This window comes from Crocuta crocuta, unplaced genomic scaffold (assembly GCF_008692635.1).
Source record: "Crocuta crocuta isolate KB4526 unplaced genomic scaffold, BGI_CrCroc_1.0 scaffold16, whole genome shotgun sequence".
Taxonomy (NCBI): domain Eukaryota; kingdom Metazoa; phylum Chordata; class Mammalia; order Carnivora; family Hyaenidae; genus Crocuta; species Crocuta crocuta.
The window spans coordinates 11,145,072-11,164,564 of record NW_027531893.1 but is presented as its reverse complement, the minus strand read 5'-3'; the positions used below and the strand labels follow the sequence as shown (position 1 = coordinate 11,164,564).

Sequence of the window (19,493 nt, the reverse complement as noted above, 5' to 3'; positions counted from 1 at the left end):
GTTTTTTTTTTTTTTTTACATCCAAGTTAGTTAGCATATAGTGCAACAATGATTTCAAGAGTAGATTCCTTGAGGCTCCTTACCCATTTGGCCCATCCACCCCCCCACATCCCCTCTATAACCCTCTGCTTGTTCTCTATATTTAAGAGTCTCTTATGTTTTGTCCCCATCCCTTTTTTTATATTATTTTTGCTTCCCTTCCCTTATGTTCATCTGTTTTATATCTCAAAGTCCTCATATGAGTGAAGTCATATATTTGTCTTTCTCTGACTAATTTCACTTAGCACGAAGCCCTCTAGCTCCATCCACGTAGTTGCAAATGGCAACATTTCATTCTTTGTGACTGCCGGGTAATACTCCATTGTATATAGGTACCACATCTTCTTTACCCATTCATTCATCGATGGACATTTGGGCTCTTTCCATACTTTGGCTATTGTTGATAGTACTGCTCTATAAACACTGGAGTGCATATGCCCCCTCGAAACAGCACACCTGTATTCCTTGGATAAATACCTAGTAGTGCAACTGCTGGGTCATAGTTCCATTTTTAATTTTTTGAGGAGCCTCCATACTGTTTTCCAGAGCGGCTGCACCAGTTTGCATTCCCACCAGCAGCGCAAAAGAGTTCCCCTTTCTCCACATCCTCGCCAACATCTGTTGTTGCCTGCGTTGTTAAAGGAAGCTAAATCTTAAAAGAATAAGATACGGAAAGGATAGGAAGGTGGGGGGGGGGGTATTCCAGGCAGAGAGAGGGGATATGCAAATGATCTCTCTACTCCAATACTTTTTATCACCCAATATTCTCCACCTCACTATCCTCTTTAACCTGAAAGCTAAAGCCCCCAAACAGAGGAAAACGGACATTCCAGAGTACATATGATGAGAATGTACACATACATGCTGTGGGAATGTTTTATAAACATGAAAACTTGTAATGAGAAGAAGCAACATTTGTTTTTGCACATACTGTTTCTCGGACACCTTGTTACAATGTTTGAGACCAAACAGAACTAAAGTGCTAACAGGTTTTTAAAAAAAAAATTTTTTAATGTTTATTTATTTTTGAGAGAGAGAGAGAGAGACACAGTCCGAGCAGGGGAAGAGCAGGGGGAGACAGAATTTCAAACAGGTTCCAGGCTCTGAGCTGTCAGCACAATGCCAGATGTGGGGCTTGAACTCACGAACTGCAGGATCATGACCTGACTGGAAGTCAGACGCTTAACCCACTGAGCCACCAAGTTTTAACAGATTTTAAAGCAGTTACACATGCATGAAAATCAGGTGCATTTGTTTAATCAGAAACAAATATATAATCCTAAAAACAGATGAAATGGATGAGGTTGCAATCACTCTGGGGAAAAAAACCTCTAAATTAAGTAGATTCTTATGTCCACGTGACTCTTAATTATTTCCTTGAGTCCTTGAGAAAGGGAAAATGGATCCCTAGTCAAATAGTTTTAAACATTTACTAAGTGCTAACTCATACACTTTCTCATTTAAACCACAAGCAGAGGAAAAGTGTCTTCAGGCTAAGCTCCCAGTTAGAGGGTATAAAGGAGGGAGGCAGGATTAGAATCAAGTTTTTCTGACTCAAAGTCTGGGCACCCTTACAAACTAGACACTTAATCCCACTTAATCTCATCGTTGTTTTCTCCTCTCAAACACTAATTCTGGGAAACAAACTGTTAAACGAACAGCTTACTCTTTCAACCATAAATTATTTTTAAATGCTCAGGTTCACAATACCTCCCCCTCTCCTTTTAAGAGAAACTAAAATAATACACTCATAACTCTTTGCCCTCAGGGCCATTTGAAAATAACTCCTCCATTTCTTTCCCCTTTGTTTTTCCCTACAGGTGACCACCAGCCATGCCAGTGCTGCCCCAGCAAATAATTATTATGTATTTCTCAGAACCCTAAACACAGCACCTTGATTCAGATTAGAGAGAAATTCAACCTTCTTATATGGATACTGAGAAGATATTATTACAATATGCTGGTTTCGCTCCATTTATAAAAGAAGTATACAATATATAAAATAATTATACAATTAAGCTTTTTTAATAAATTTTTTTTAATTTTGGTTAAAGTTTTTATTTTACTTAAAGTTATAATGTGTTAAGGAATAGAGAATAGAGAAATACTCCTTACTGAGACTAAGTCTGCAGCGAGATATTGATATAAACCTTTAGAACAACCCCTCATTCTGCCCCCAGATTTTCCTCCTATTCAACAGTAATCTTGTCAGCAACACCTTGCCACTGTTATAGCTATCGTTACCATGACCACTGCAAACAGTCTCAAAAGAAATAAAAGGTAGGTTTGTCAATTAAACCCAAGAGAACATTTGCTGTATGCAGACTTACTCCTAGAATATTCAAACTCACTTTTCAGAATATAGCAACCAAGAAGGAGGTCTGCAACCAATGCAAAATAAACTTTAGGAACTAATACTTTGGATCTGATGTCATAAATTTATCCTAGACTTCAACAAAGTAAGAGGACTCAGCCATCAAATTCTCCAAAAAGGTCCTCTTACCCACTCTTTACAGGCTACATCACTGTACTCTCACTTGCCTGTGTCCCAGCATTTCTGACCCTGTAGGATAACAGACCCAAGGCTGTGCATACTAACTGCTGACTGTCTTAACTCCCCGAAACCTCACTATCCTCACTGTCTTGGGTAGGAAAAAGTTTAAAGGAACCCCTTAATGGAACCATACTGTATAAAATTAGAAAAATTTAACAGAAGAAAAACTAATTAAAGTTAGAAACACACAGAGAATAAGCAGAAGAAAGTAAATAATGAAGAGCAGAGCAGAAAATCAGTGAAATTTTTAAAAAAAGAAAAACAAAGGAAACCAAAAGTTGGTTCTTTCAGAGAGCAAAAGAAATTGATAAACTTTCAGCTGAAGAGCTCAGGAAAAAAGAGAGAAGATACACATCACCAGTATTCGGAATGAGAGAGGGGACATCGCCATATAGACCCACAGATATGAAGAGGATAATAAGGAACTATTATGAAAAACTTTATGGCAGTAAATTCAACAATGCAGATGAAACAGATGAATTTTTTGAAAGATACAAAGTACCAAAACCCACTCAAAAAGAAATAAATACCTTGAATAGCCACAGATCTTTTTTAAAAATTGAATTTGTGGGGCACCTGGGTGGCTCAGTCGGTTAAGCGTCCGACTTCGGCTCAGGTCATGATCTCGCGGTTCGTGGGTTCGAGCCCCACATCGGGCTCTGTGCTGACAGCTCAGAGCCTGGAGTCTGTTTCAGATTCTGTATCTCCCTCTCTCTCTGATCCTCCCCTGCTCTCTCTCTCTTTCTCTCTCTCAGAAATAAATTTAAAAACATTTTAAAAAATTGAATTTGTACTTTAAAACCTCCCCTCAAAGAAAAGTCTGGATCCAGATGGCCTTACTGGTGAATGCTAACAAACAATTAAGGAAAAAATAGTACCGGTTCTATACAAATTCTTTCTGAAAACTGACGAGGAGGAAATAATTGCCAAGTTATTTTATGAGGCCAGCATCAACTTGGCACTAAAGCTAGACAAACAAACACATTACAAGAAGCTATGAGGTCCCTCATGAACACACATGTAAAAATACTAAACAAAATTTTAGCAAATCAAATTCAACAATATACAGAAAGGATAATACATCATGACCAAGTGGGGTTTATCCCAATGCAAGGCTGGTTTACAGTTTGAAATATACTCAATGTAATTTATCACATCAACAAACTAATAAATTAAAATCTTATGATCTTCCCAATAAATTCAGGAAAGGATGTACCAAAATCCAAAATCCATTCCTGATTTAAAAAAAAAAAATTCTTAGCAAACCCAGAAGATAATTTCCTCAACCTGATAAAGGAATCCACAAAAAATTACTGCTAACATCCCACTTCATGGTGAAAGACTGAATGACTGCTAAGACAAGGATGTCCACTCTCACCTCCTCTATCCAATATTAGACTAGAGGTCCTGATGAGTGCAATAAGGAAAAGAAATAACAGGCATCCATATTACAAAAGATGAAACAAAACTGTCTTTATTCAAATATGACAGACACTGTTATTTATGTGGGAAAATCCAACGGACTTGACAAAAAAGCCAGAACTAATAAGTTAGTTTAACAACGTTTCAGGATAGAAGATTTATAAACAAAACTGTATTTCTATCCTAGTAACGAACAACTTTATATTGAAATTTTTAAGACTACCACTTATAATAATGCCAAAAAATATGAAATACTCAGGGATAAAACTTAACAAAAGACATGCAAGCCTGTATTTTAAAATGTTGCAGAGAAAAATTAAAGACATAAATAAACAGAAATAACATGTTCATATGTTGGAAACCCGAGTTATCGTTAAGAAGTCAATTCTCTCCAAACTGGTAATACAGATTCAATATAATCCCAAACAAAATCTCAGCAGGCTGTTTTGTGTAAACTGGTAAACTGATTCTAAACTTCAAATGCATATGCAAAAAATCTGAATAGTCAAAACAACCTTACTGAAAAGACATTGGAGGGCTAAGAGTACCAAATTTCAAGACTTATTGTAGAGCCGTAGTAATTAAGACAGTGTGGGACTGGCATAAAGGCAGACAAATAGATCAGTGGAACAGAGGGTCCCAAAGAGACCTACATTTATGGATACCTGATCTTGGCAAAGGTACTTCAGGAAAGAAAAGTCAGGTCAACAAACGGTGCTGGACCTACCAGACCTCCACATGCAGACAGCATGAACTCGGAGCCACGCCTCGCACCACATGCAAAAATCAAGTCAAAATGGATCAGATCTCTAAATGTAAAATCTAAAACTATAAAATACCTGCAAGAAAACACAGGAGATAATCTTGATGACCCAGGATTAGGTAAAGATTTCTTAAATATGATACCAAAACATAACCCATAAAAGAACAAAATGATAAACTGAATTTCATGAAAATCAAAAACAACTGCTCTTTGAGAGACACTGTTAAGAGAATTAAGACAAGTCAGACTGAGAGAAAACATTATCAGATCATATATCTGAAAAAGAATCCATACCCAGAATACATAAAGAACTCTCAAAACTCACTAATAAGAAAGCAAACAATCCAATAAATGAGAAAAAGATTTGACATTTTACCGAAAAATGGCAAAGCAGCACAGGAAAATATGCTCAACACATTAGTCTTCTGGGGAAGGCAAATGAAAAGCACAATAAGAAACCATTACGTGCTTATTAGAATGGCAACAGTTAAAAAGACTGACCACACTAACTAGCGACAGAAATGTGGAGTGACTGGAGCTGTGATGTACTGCTGGCAGGGATGTAAAAGGATACAACAATATGAAAAATAATTTGGCAATTCTTAAGAAGTTAAACATATACCTACCATATGATCCAGCCATCCCACCTCTAGGTATTTGCCTAAGGGGAAAGAAAGCATATGTCCATACAAAGACTGGTTTGTAAAATGTTCACACAGGTTTTATCTGTAACAGCCAGAAACTGGAAATACCCAAATGGCCATCGACAGTGAACAGATATATAAACTGAAGGATATCTGTATCTCTTAGCAATTAAAAAAAAGGCATAAACTTCTGATACACTCAACCATATAAACAAATCTCAACACAATTATGCTGAGTGAAAGAAGACATACTATGAAAAATCTACGTCTAGAAAAGGCTACAATGGGCAAACTAATCTATGGTGACAAAAAGCAGATCAGTGGTTGCCAGGAGCCGGGGGGGGAGGGGGGTGAGGGTAGGGTTCCGCAGGGGCACAAAGACACTTCAGTATTTCCGTTATCCTTACTGGGGTTATGGTTTCAAAGATGCAAACATGGGTCAGAAGTGATGACACTGTACATTTTAAACCTGCGCCATTTATTATGTGTCAATTATGCCTCAATAAAGATGGGGGAAGGTTAACTGCCTAAACTTTATAACATCCATTTTAAATTGTCCTTTTTTCATTGGCATACTAAAAATCTTTCATTGTAGTAAAGCAACTGATTTAACTGCTTTCCTGTGACCTTTCCTCTACATAAACTGCACTGTAAAAGTAAATTACTATTGGATGGAAAAGTGAACCAACTGGTCTCCCTGGATTGCACATCAGTCTGTTTACTGGCTTCAAATGAAGCCTGAATGTTTAGCTAAACTACCAGTACTGAATGTTGGTCACTTAATACTGAAAATATTATGACCACGAGCCACCCTAGAGCAATTCATTAATTCAAATAAACATTCACTGCACATATACTCTGTCTGGCATAGTTTTAAAGTGCTGGATTTCACGCAGAATGGTCAATACCAAATTACAAAGCCATTCTGCACCTACTCTGGGAATGATCGGGAAGCTTTTAGTCATTACATTTAAATAACACAAGTAAAGAACATCAGTGCAAACAGGCTGATCCTTCTAACACAAAGTTAAGATGATAAATGCTAGCGATAAGATTATTAGAGAATTGTACATTGACAGTTTAGAATTCCAGAATAAAAGTATCTCTTGAAACCTAAGTGAACTCAGGACAAATACGCACCAAGTACTCTTGTACACAACTGGAAGAGTGGAGCCTGTCAGCTACAAGAGGTCCTGCCAGCTTGGAAACATACGGAGATGTGAAAAACGAGAAAGAGAAAGACAAATACCATATGATTTCACTTCTAGTGGAATCTAAAAACAAACGAACAAAACAGACTCTTAAATACAGAGAACTGGTGCTTGCCAGAGAGGAGGTGGGTAGGGGGATGGGCGAAACAGATGAAAGGGATTAAGAGGTACAAACTTCCAATAGTAAAATAAGTCCCAGAGATAAAAAGTACAGCATAGGGAATATGGTCAATAATACTGAACAATGACACATGGGGACTACACTCATCTGGTGAGCCCTGAGAAATGCACTGAATTGTTCGATTAATATGCTGTACACCTGAAACTAACACTGTACGTCAATTACTCTTCAGTAATAATAAAACTTAGGTAAACAGGTCCAAAGTGATTTAAATAAAAAACGAAACAACTAGAAACCTTTTAGTAAATTCTCTAACTGCTCATATCAAAAAGAACAAACATGTTGTACACAGTGTATACTCTACAGTCAATTTTAGAGAATTCTGTGCTAACTGCACCAAGGACGGTAATTACATCTGACAGAAGATGTAAACTTATTTACTCATCACAAATAAAACTCAGTGGGTCCACATCTCCTGCCGCACTTACAGGATATTTTGCAGCTTATCACGGCTATCCATTTGAAAACCTTTTACTCTCTTTTCCCCCTGCAGTGGTACTTCTCTTTCAGGCTTTTTCTATAAAAGGATCCAATAAACTCATGCAATGGCCATAAAAATCAACAAATATCCCTTGTTAGGGATAACTGTCGATGACATTATGCTTTGCATTCCCTTAGAAACTGTTCTTTTCCTAAAATTTTCAGGTTGCCTCCAAACTGTCATGTTTTTATTCTCAAAGGAACAATTTTACTAAATGATAAGCTTTTAGTGAATTTTGACTGACATAATGATTCCCTGTCACATGTTCTAAACACATCATGCCCGGATTTATATCCACATTAAACACTGCTAATCTCCTAAACACTCTGTTATCATAGCATTCCAGACCAGGTTCTGCAAGCATAGTTTGTAAATGTTCTTATTCCCATAGAGAAGCAATAACCATTAAAACAAATGATGAAAAAACAAACCAGTATTCAGTCATTTTACCTTCTGGTTTTTGTTTTTCAGGTTTTTAAACATAAAATGGTTCCATTTTAGGTAAATCTGTAAGAAGCATCAGAAAGCAGTCACATTCAACTGCTGGTCATTAACAAAAAGTCCCCATTATGGAACTCTTCAATCTCACTTCCAATATCTAAATATCCACTTTCAATAAAATGTTGAAATGACACCTGCTGACCAAATCTGTGTTTTTTCAGGACATCTCCGCTGTCAGTCACTGCCCTATTATTACATTTCCTTTTGGAGGAAAGTGACCCATCATCTAGCCTCTACCGGTAACATGCCAAGAGCCATGCTAACCCTCCCTCACCCTCACAGCAACGCTCTGAGAGCGACGTAAAGTGTGAAGAACCTTAAGAACCTGCTCAATGTGGCAGAGCTGACTCTCATTACTAACAGCTCAAAGATCTTTGCCCCTTTAGCAGCAAGTCTCCCAAGCCAGGCCCCAAGTAGTACCACACTTGCCTGAGAATGTAGACCCATCTAACCATGAGTCTGGTTTTTATTTATTCCTGGTGTTTATTTATTTTATTATTTTATTAATAAAACCTGGTGTTTATTTATTCCTACAGGTTAAGCAAACTGTACTGGACTGTATGCCTTATGCCCTAAAGAGGAAGAGAAATGATGTTGTGAATGGACGAGGCGCACATGCCAATTTGTCTTTCATGCTTTGACTTTCATTACCCTTGGTACCAGAATCTTGCCAAGTGAGGCAAGGTCTCTTTCCTAAGAAGACAAGACTGTTTTACAATTATGGACTAGCCCCACTCAGAGCGTGATTATTGCTCCTGATGGTGTGTAAAATGGTGTTAAATACTTAACACAATTCTGATTTAAAATCCTATCGCTGTTTATCATACAAGCAAGTAATATGGTATAAAAGTTGTAACAACTAAGATACATAAATGAGTACCTCATCCTTCATTCCTCCTAGGTTTCGACATTTCCGTAATGACCACACGGAGTAGTGGTTTCAAACGGTAATCCTGGAGCTCCAGTGCGGTGCTTGTCCCGCCTTCCACAGCCCTCTGAAGGTGACCTATCTTATACACTGGGGGTTCATGGGTAATACATTCACAAAAGAGGTCGACAAAACACAAACTCCCACCCTTACAGAAATTCTGTACATAATTTTGCTATCTTTGAGATGTAGAGTAAAACTTCCTTAAATTTAGGCTTCACTAACAGAGGAGCGAGAGCTGGCTGAATAGCTTCTGCATTCTCTTTGTCTATTAAAAAAGACAATTCAGTAGAGAAGATAATAAGCAAAACTTCTCATCTACTTAAACTACAGAAACTATAGCTGAAGCACATTAGAAAAGTCTGCTTACAGTGCAGTTTATGTAGTTCTTTAGAACTGCTAGGCACCGTATCCACCTAAACTCTCACACATTTACTCAAAAGTGCATTTCAATTGTTTTATTCTTCCCGTAACTCAAATTTGTCCCCTAATAAGACTGAATCTAGGTAGAAAGAGGACATGTGGATTTCTCCTCGCCCCCATTACTGAACGCTACTTGTTGAATTATATTTATCGGTCATCAGAAAATCCCAAATTAAAAGAGTGGAAATCCTGTGTCTGGGAAAGTGGTCTTCTCATTTTAGGTAATGCAGTAGAGGAGTAACCACAAGCCCAGAGACAAGTGCATGAGGGACTCAGCCATCTCTCTTAAGGGCCGCATGTTTACTACTGTCCGTAAGAGCTGCTTACTCCCTGCTGGCCATCTAGGCTGTGAGCTTTTCTATTTCGAATGATGCTACCTCTGAAGAGCCAATTAGTAAAGAATGAAGCTAACTACCTCTTAAAGAATAAAATCATTTCCGAATACAGAATAAGCTGTACTATAGCAGATGCATTTTAACCATTTTTTTCCAGGAGGTGATTAAGGGGTGTCTCCAGAAATTAACATTCTTTCATTTCGGCTCTGTAAACTGATTTCAAAAGGGATACAACTTGCAGGAATCTAGGGTCTCAACAGAGAGATTTCCCCCATATAATTAATAACTTTCACTGCAGTTAATAATGTATGCAGGAAATTAAACCTATAATATTGATCCTGTTATCACTAAAACCCAAAACATACTGTTTTCCAATCTTTGAGCAGCTTCAGTAAAATTTAGAATACACAAGGTGTTAGCATCCTGGGCATTTGTTGAAACTCTTATGTGAAAGAATAAGCATTAATCTATAAGCCAAAAGAAAATCATCTGAGTTATATTTTACAGATATATACATTAACATACATACATGCATGTCTATATATACATGGATCCTACAGTATTTTTAAAAACCGCGATGCTATGAGCTACTCAGTTTGAGCTCTAAGAGAGAAATACTCTATTAAATTACAACTCTGCTTAAAAGACACTGGCCTGGGGCGTCTAGGTGGCTCAGTCAGTTGAACGTCTGACTCCTCTGATTTTAGCTCAGGTCATGATTTCACAGTTCATGGGATCAAGCCCCTCACTGGGCTCTGTGCTAACAGCACTGAGCCTGCTTGGAATTCTCTCTCTCCTTCTCTCTCTGCCCCTTCCCTGCTCACTCTCTCTCAAAGTAAGATTAAAAAAAAAAAAAAGACACTGATGTGCATTTGTCGTCTGGCAAATTTAGTCAAAGTTCTTTAATGGAAAATTAAATAAGTAAAAACGCTCCTACCTCTACTGAGAGGGTGTGGGGGAGAGGAATCTACACAATAAAGACACTTAAAAATATACGCAACTTACTATAGTATATACTCATGGCGGTGATAAGAGGGTGTTCAGGCTACGAAAGTAATACAATTATTGTATTTATGCCTTAAAACAAAACAAACCTCCTTTCCCAAGTGTGAACATAATATTACTACTTATACACACAGGGCTATGTTTTTCCAATATTTAAATAATAAAAATTACAGCATATTCAAGCTATCAGTGGTGTGGTTTTCCCGAATACAGAAGGAAGACAGGGTTGGAAGCACATTCACCTCAAAATTAAAGGGTAAAAAACCAAAGTCAAATTCCATTTTTAGCCTAGTGTTCCAATGGTTATTAAGAGATAGTAATCAGGAGTCAGATTTCAAGATGCCGAGATCTGAAATCTGCAATTCATTTAATTTTTATTTACAAGATGAAACTAAGTTAACATCTGCTATCCAGAATATAAAATTTCAAGTCTTGCTGTGAACTGAATTCTAACTTTTAAGGTGAATCTCCAGTCCTTTTCCATTCACAAATAGGACTTGATTTATTAAGTTCCCTGCTTTGTATCTCTAGAGTTGATCAAAGCACATTTTCTTAGTACAATCTGTATTGTTCCAAGTGTTTTATAAACATCTTTTGTGAGAATTTACAGGAGTGATCAGAAATCACATCCAAGGTTTCATCCTATGAGTCAGTTATTCTTAAAAGGAAATAGAATCTGTCTTTATCACCTTTATTTCCTGATCTATCACAAATCTAATTCCAACCTGTCTTGGAATTTGAAAAAAAAAAATCATTGGTAGGGTTATCAGTAGAAATGGCTGGCATTAATTAAATACTAGGCAGGGCAAAGGGGGAAAAGGCACAATTATCATTACACAGACATGAAAAGTACAAGCCTACAAAGTATCTGAACTTTCATAAAGTCCCTCAGTCAATAAGGCTAACTCTCAGGGCTTGTCTACACACTAGCCTACAGTGATACCCCCAAATCTGTATTCCCTGTCCTCACCTGAGACCCACACTATCCATCCAGCTGCCTGCTGGCCATGTCCACCTGAATGCACTCATTCATATAGAAATTTGCTGAATACCTACTACATGCCCAGCACATTATGGTAAGCTCTGGAGATTCACAGCAAAGAAAAGACACAGTCCTGTTTTCAAGGGGCTTCTAACTGTGAAGGAAGCCAAACCAATTAAATAACCATAAAAATACATAACATACATGTTGTGATTAGCCCTATGGACCAGTCTATGCTAGTCTAAAACTGAACTGAGCCCTGACTGGATGGCAATGGTGCCTTCACAGGTTACCAAAGCCACGTATCTGGGAAGCATTCTTAACCCTCCCTTCTGGCTCAGATCTTCCTTCCCAATCTCTGGGTCCTGCCTGTATTTCCAAAGTTGACGTACATGATTGGTTCTACCCGGCATAACCTTTCCCTACTTCTTCTGGGAAGCCCCAATGTGACGGTGGTACAAAGTTCCAACAGAGATGCCCTCCAATGAAGGCACAAAACCCAAGGCCAAGAGAGCCCTGGGATTTTAATAATGAAAGCTGAAAGGGAGAAGCTCTTTGTTCTTCTTAGTTGAAGAGTGTGAAGATGGCCCCCGTCCTGCGGAGAAGCTGGAGGCAACAGACACGGGGGGACAAGACTCCCTGTGATAATGAGGACCCCTGCCAACCCTTCAGGCCCCTGAGGCTATCCTGGTTTCTACAGCATTTCATTCCTTTTGGACCTTCTCCAGGAACCTTCTAATTAATCCCCCTTGTAACTTAATATAGTGTGAGCATGGTTTCTGTTACCTGTAGCAGGATTCCTAATAGCTTCTAAACATTTCCAGCCTGTGACTTGCCCAACTCTGCCAAGAATGCCCTAGTTCAGATCCTCACAAATGCTCACCTGGACCCGCTGAACAGCTTAGTGGGGTCTTCTGTCCCCAGTCCTCCCTCTGCATCCAGCACCCCCCATACAGTCACCAGAGTGACATTATCACCCTCCCCATGCTGGACACGCCAATGGCTCTCCTTAACACCGACAAAACCTAAATTCCTCAAACGATACACCCAACCCTCTATAATCAATTTCCTCTACAGCCAAGCAACTGTTACTCCCTCTCTCATATTTTATGCTCTGATTATGCGGAACTACGTGGGCTTCAGCTTAGACAAAGAGACATAGACACACACACACACACACACACACACACACACCCCATGCTGAACTAATTGGTAAGTAATACATTTTCCTTTCTGAAAACTTTGAAAATCTGAAGAAATTAAAGAAAAGTTGTTTTCTTTAGGCTCAGTTCTAGTCATCAAGTCATCACATCTACATCTATTTTCTCATTGTATCAACAATCCTAAACATGGCTGCTATGCAAAATCTGGTGCCAGGGCACAGGGCACACACGGCAGCAAGCAACCAGGAGAGAAAAGTGCTCATCGCCAAACCATCTCTGTGGACGAAGCACAAGTGTCTACCCTTCCATGACATGGTCTCATCCAGACAGAGGGGAGCCCTCCCTTCTCCTCTCTGGATCCCTTCACTGTCCGCTGTAAACATGCCTCGCCTGGCTCCTGCGCTCTTGTTCCTTGAGGATGGAGCCACATTCCACTTCCCTCTGGCTCCCCAAACCCAGTTAAGTGCTCAGGGCATGCAAGACACATTAATGATCACAGAATGATGCATGCATTCTGAGCTATACAGAACCCTGAAAGGCAACTTTCTAATTAAAAAGCGGCAGGGGGTTGGGGGGGGCGGTATTTGGTATTAGGCTAGGAAGCTTGGTCTTCTCACACTGAATTTGATGAGGATACATGATGTTTAATGCCTCTGACTCACTAGACACAGTTAACTAGTTGGCCACTTAATTTTGTACCAATTTTTTACACTGGAGAGATCTAGAAATAAGGTATGATTTTTCAACTTATAGAAAATGTCAGAGAGAAGACCACACAAGCAACCAAAATAAATTAATTTATTAAAATAATTTATTGAAATAAACAAATAAATTGGATTTCATCCAAATTCAAAACTTTCTGCCTCAAAGAACAACAACAAAGTGAAAAGACAATCCACAAAACGGGAGGAAAATTGTACAATTTGTATTTTTGATAAGGATATGTGTGTGCCCAGAATACATAAAGAACTCTTACAATTCAACAATAAAAAGACAACCTAATTTTTTAAATGGGAAATGAATTTGAACAGGTATTTCTCTAAAAAAGATATACATGTGGCCAGATAGCACATGAAAAGATGTTCTGCATCCTCAGTCATTAGGGCAATGCCAGTCAGAACTACAAGAAGACACCCCTTCACACTGTTGGGGATGACTACCATGAAAGCAACAACAACAGACAATGACAAGTGCTGGCCAGGAGGTGAGGAATTTGGGCTCCTTCAATATGGCCGACAAGAATGCAAAATGGTGGGGCACCTGGGTGGCTCAGTCAGTTAAGCGTCCGACTTCAGCTCAGGTCATGGTCTCACAGTTTGTGGGTTTGAGCCCCGCGTCGGGCTCTGTGCTGACAGCTCAGAGCCTGGGGCCTGCTTCGGATTCTGTGTCTCCCTCTCTCTCTGACCCTCCCCTGTTCATGCTGTCTGTCTGTCTCTGTTTCTCAATAATAAATAAATGTTAAAAATTAAAAAAAAAAAATGCAAAATGGTGCAGCCACTGTGGAAAAGAGCTTGGAAAAAAGGTAAGCATACTGTTACCATAAGACCCAGCAACTCTACTTCTAGGTCTACATCCAAAAGAAATGAAAACATAAATCTGCCCAAAAACGTGTACATGAATGGTCATGGCAATTACTCCTAATAGCCAAAACATGGAAAACACCCAAATGCCCATCACTGGATGAATAAACAACCTACGAAATATCTGTGCAATAGACTGTTATGTAGCCACACAACAGAAGGCAATTCTGAGGCATGCGACAGCACAGGCGAGCCTGGTGAACCTCAACAACATGCTAAGTGAGAGAAGCCAGCACGGAAGGCCACAGACTGGAGGACTCCATTCCCAGGACACATCCCAAGCAGGCAAATCCACAGACACAGAAAGTAGCTCCGTGGTTGCCAGGGGCTGGAGGGAGGGAAGAATGATGAGAGACTGCCAATGGGGAGCGGCATTCTTTCTGGGGTGATCAAAGTGTTCTGGAATTAGAGAGGGAGGGTGGGCGCACAGCTCTGGGTGTACTAAAGTCCACAAAACTGTGTGCTTTAAACATACTAGCAGAAACATACGGTATGTGAATGACATCTCAACAGAGCTGTTATTAAAAAAAGTGACTGCGCAAAATCACATAGTGACACCTCTGTGCAGAGGCCTGGCTGAACCACTCTGCCTGCTAAGGATAACCTGTTGTGAAAAACACACGATCTGTTCAGAGGAAGAAATGATTTATTTTCCTACCACTAGATCCCCACAGCGACCAACCATAAAACCCAATCCAAAGGAAAAAGAGGAAAGAACAAAAGAGCACACAATTCGCAATTTGCTGGCAGGTACAAAATGGAATTAGCGAAGACTGAACAACAACAACAAAAAATGTTTAGCAGCACTGCTTGCTTCCCTCTGATTACACAGATTTAAACAAGTCCAAGTCCTTTTTAACTCATGAAAAAATGAAAAACAAGCATTCCCTCCTGTAACAAAATTAACATCCCACAGAAGGTCTGTTTGTACTTGGCCGTCATGAACCTTTCATCTCCAAGTGCTGCTAAATTAAACAAGCCTATGTTGTATTGAACACAGTGAGCCAGACACCCTGGCAGGCCCCTAACTTCTTCAGTTGATGCCGAAGAACATTCGACATAAAGAGGATGGTGATGGTGGTGATCAAGTAGCTGTCCAAAGTAACAATTATCTACAACGATGAAGCACTCTAACCACTGTGAGACCCCTTTCTCTGCTGGTGTACAGAAGAAGAGAGAACACTTTGGAGCCAGAGACATATGAATTCAGGTCACTGTTTTGTTTTGTTTTTTTTAACTTACTAGCTGAGTGCCCAAGGACAACTTTCATAACGAAGGCATTCTGTGCTCTAAGACCGGGTGATTATATCTATTCTCAGAGTGCTGTAAGGTCAAAACGTGGGAATGCCCAATGCTCAGTATGCAAATCCCCCCACTGTCAACTCTTCTTGGCAAATGCTCATTTTACAGCTTCTATCATAGTATAAGTAATCGACATCAACCACCCTTTTTCTCCTCTGAGGACATCTAAACAACCAAAAGATTCTCTGAAGACTTCACATTAAATAAATTCCCCCTCCCATCTAACTGAAAGGAAGAAAGCCATCAATAACGTCTGTCTTAAATGTATTAAATCAGGGCATGACATAAAGCATTCATTCACCTAAAAGGTATTTAAAAGTACTGAACTAAGTGAGACATACCAAGAGAAACACGTACTATTAGGGAGAAATGCCTATTTTTTAGTGCAATAATTGGTAACCTTTCTGTAAAGATTGATGCCATCTGATTATAATTCCCAAGTGTCAGTAATCAGTTCTTGAGGTAAAAGAAAAAGGAAGTGGGATGGTTTCAAGCACTCCAGAAGACGTAGGAGGATATCCTTTCCCAGTGACAGCAATTAATGCTTGAGTGATGGCTGCTAGAACATTCAGACTGAAAACCGTTGTCACATCAGAATAGACCAAAATCTATTTAAAACAAAACTTACTGGGTTTAACAAACACAAACACAACTGCCGCCATGCACTAGGCATCCTCTCTGAACAAACCCAACGGGCGTGAAGGCAACGCAAGCGTGCGGCTCCCACATCGGTCACCCCGCCGCTAGGACGTGAACGGCCACAGTCCCGTGCTGGAAGTCTATTTACAGAGAGTACTGGACTCTGCAGCAGGAACAGACAGGAGCCACATTCCCTCTGCCCAGCTCCAGACAAATGTCTATCAAGCCCAACTCAAGGCCAAGCTGCCAGCATTGCCTGGAGACTTCTCAAGGACGATGGAGCGAGCGGTCAGAGGCTGGAGGTTTCCCGAGGGAGTCTCTCTAGGCCCTATGCTCATTTTGGAACTTGAGGCCCAAAGCGACCGCTCTCCACCCTTCTCTGGCTCACAGGGTCATGATAATAATGCCTTTGTGAGCGACCAACTCAGGTGTACACACTGCAGAAGTCAGCCCGGGGGCTCACCAGGGACCCACGCTGCACAGAGGCACTGAAACATCTCTTTCCACTCTTCCTATGGTTCCATACTCTCCCCGGCCATGAAGCCATTTCACCTGAACAGCCTACCACCACAAATACTGGGTATGGAGACAGAACTTCTCCTCTTTCCAACTCTCCAATCAAATAGCCACTTATACGGCCAGTCTAAACTTCAGGCTTTATACCTAAAATAGGAAGAGATTGTTACAGATGCACAAAATCCAACCCATTAAGTTCGTAAGAATGTCTTAAAATCTGTTTAAATACAGTATAACAATTTTTACAAATACAGCTATGAGAAGAAGTAAAAGATAAAGTCTTAATTCTAATGAAGACTATGGTTTAACTGCTACTAGTAATTGCTCACTTTTCCGTAGTATTTTTAGAATTAAGGTTTTAAAGCATGCTATTACAGAAATTAGCTCATCAGTGAAATGAAAGCTACCGTATAAGCAAATTCCTATACTACCACAGAAAAGAGTTTCAAGAGCCCAGAACTTTGGTGATTTTAGAAAACAATTACAAGGTTATATCATTAGCCACAATAAAATATCCAAGGAAAAACTCCAGGAAATCTCATTAATTTTGACCCCACTAATGAAGACTCAGTAATTTCCTTTCAGGTATGCCTAGATTTAATTTGGGACTATTTATTTAGGAAGGGGTTGCTAAGGAAATGAAAGTACAAACAACAATTGCTAGGGGATTATTTAATCAATTAAAAATTTTTTTACATGCAAATAACTGCTGCTAAAATACTAATTAAAACTAGCTCATGCACTCTATAGAATCCCATATTCCAGTGGAAACAAAATGTATGAAACAAAAGGCCCCAACATTGCTTAAGTCTATTAAATGCTTGTTCCATCTACTCTGTTTATTTTGGCTGTGAAGAATGAGTTTAGGAGTCAGAAAAGCTTAAAAGGCAGGGTACTGGACAAAGATTTATACATTCTTCTCAATGGCTGGCAATCTATTTCTCTACTTCTATTTTTAATAAATGCTGAACCACACAATTAAAACATTACTCAATTTCTCTCCATCACAATTTTTAAAAGTTTTTAAAAAAAAATTTTTTTTTTTTTGAAAGAGAGTGCAAGTTGGAAAGGGGCAGAGAGAGAAGGAAACAGAGAATCCAAAGCAGGCTCCAGGCTCTGAGCTGTCAGCATAGTCTGATGTGGGGCTCGAACTCATAAACCGTGAGATCATGACCTTATCCGAAGTCGGAGGCTTAACCGACTGAGCCACGCAGATTCCCCTCTCTAACATAATTTAAAATACATTTTGGGTATTCTCTTTATCCTTGTCTTCAAATAACACAACTGAAAAATTATCCCATGTCTGTAATACCAAACATCATAAGATTCTTGAATCAAGATCTAGTATCTTTCCTAGATACTTACTATGCCCTTAACAGCAACAACAAAACAAACAAACAAAAAAAGAAATGGGATATAATCCAAACCAATAGTCTAAACAAAATGTCACAAATTGTTACTGTAACAAGTGTCACTATAATTATGTATGTCTAGATTTTAAGTGCATTTAAGAGTCACAGATACCAGCTTTCTTCTCCAAGAAGTTAAATGTCTTCATTAAAATAGAAGGCACTTGGGGCGCCTGGGTGGCTTAGTCGGTTAAGCGTCCGACTTTCGCTTAGGTCATGATCTCGCGGTTCGTGGGTTCGAGCCCTGCGTCGGGCTCTGTGCTGACTGCCAGCTCAGAGCCTGGAGCCTGTTTCAGTCTGTGACTCCCTCTCTCTCTGACCCTCCCCTGCTCACGCTGTCTCTCTCTCTCTCTCCTAGAAATAAATAAAACATTAAAAAATAATAATAATAAAAAAATAAAATAAAATCGAAGGCACTTCTCCCTCACATCTTAGTTCTAACTTAACAATGCCAATACACACCAATCATTAAATTCGTTCGAAACAGCTTGAGGGTCTGCCCTGTACATGCCAGGTATCACATTAGTTGCTGGATATAATCTGGTAGATAAAACACACTTGGCTCCAGCCTCAACAGTGTTAACTTGGAATGAAAAGAAAAGCACCCACATGAAATACAACCTATATTATAAGAAGGTCCATGTTATATATAAGAAAAAAAGATGAATTTTAATTGGCTCTCTATGCAGTCAAAGAACAAACGGTTAGACAACGACACGGCTGGGACCGGTTTCATAGGAGACCTTCCTTCAGAACTGCCATGTGACTGAAACAAAATCTAAAACAAACATAAAATCAGAGCTCACATTCATATCAGAAACAGACAAAATACTCTGGGCAGAGGAGACTCAATACCAATATTCATAGGTTCAAAGCTGAACACATATTCATGTAATTGACAAGCTCAATAAAGATTCCACTGTCACCCAAGTTTGTGAATCACATCCTCTATGCTATTCTGCAAACTGGGATCGGTGTTTGAAAGATGTTAACAAGTCAGTTTTTAAAGCTTCTTCAAGCTCCACTAGAAATGAAGAAAAAACAAAGTACTGCTCCCTACAGAGGAAAACTTTCAGTATCCAAAACAATTAGTTAGTTGCCAATAATGTAAAAATATTTATAATGAGGTAATCTGGGAAACAGAACTAAAAACAAAGGACTCAACATATTTGAACATTTTCATCGTATTCGAAGAGTCTCACTCACACAGGAGAACCACAGTGTGTTCTCAGTGTGGAGAGTCTTCATGTAAGCGAGAATATCAGATGCAAGAGGTCATGGAAAACATAAAAGGCTTATTTCAATCAAAACCTTGCTATCTCAAAGATACTATTTTTTTCTCTTACTAAATTGGCAAAGATTAAAAAGAGTAACAAAACACAGTGTGGGCAGAGGTATGGAAAACAGGAATCTCA

At 39.2% G+C, this 19,493-nt stretch overlaps 1 protein-coding gene across 10 annotated transcripts in view; it reads right to left on the bottom strand.

Moving 5' to 3' along the window:
* Positions 1-19,493, bottom strand: part of MRTFB (myocardin related transcription factor B) — a 214,560-nt gene that overhangs the window by 163,663 nt on the left and 31,404 nt on the right. Inside the window, exon 1 of one of the 10 annotated variants that reach the window (XM_077773155.1) lies at positions 5,405-5,422. The exons of the other annotated variants lie outside the window; for them this stretch is intronic. The gene's annotated coding sequence lies outside the window, so the exon portion shown is untranslated. Of the gene's footprint in view, positions 1-5,404; positions 5,423-19,493 lie in introns of those variants that run through there. 10 annotated transcript variants of the gene reach the window in all.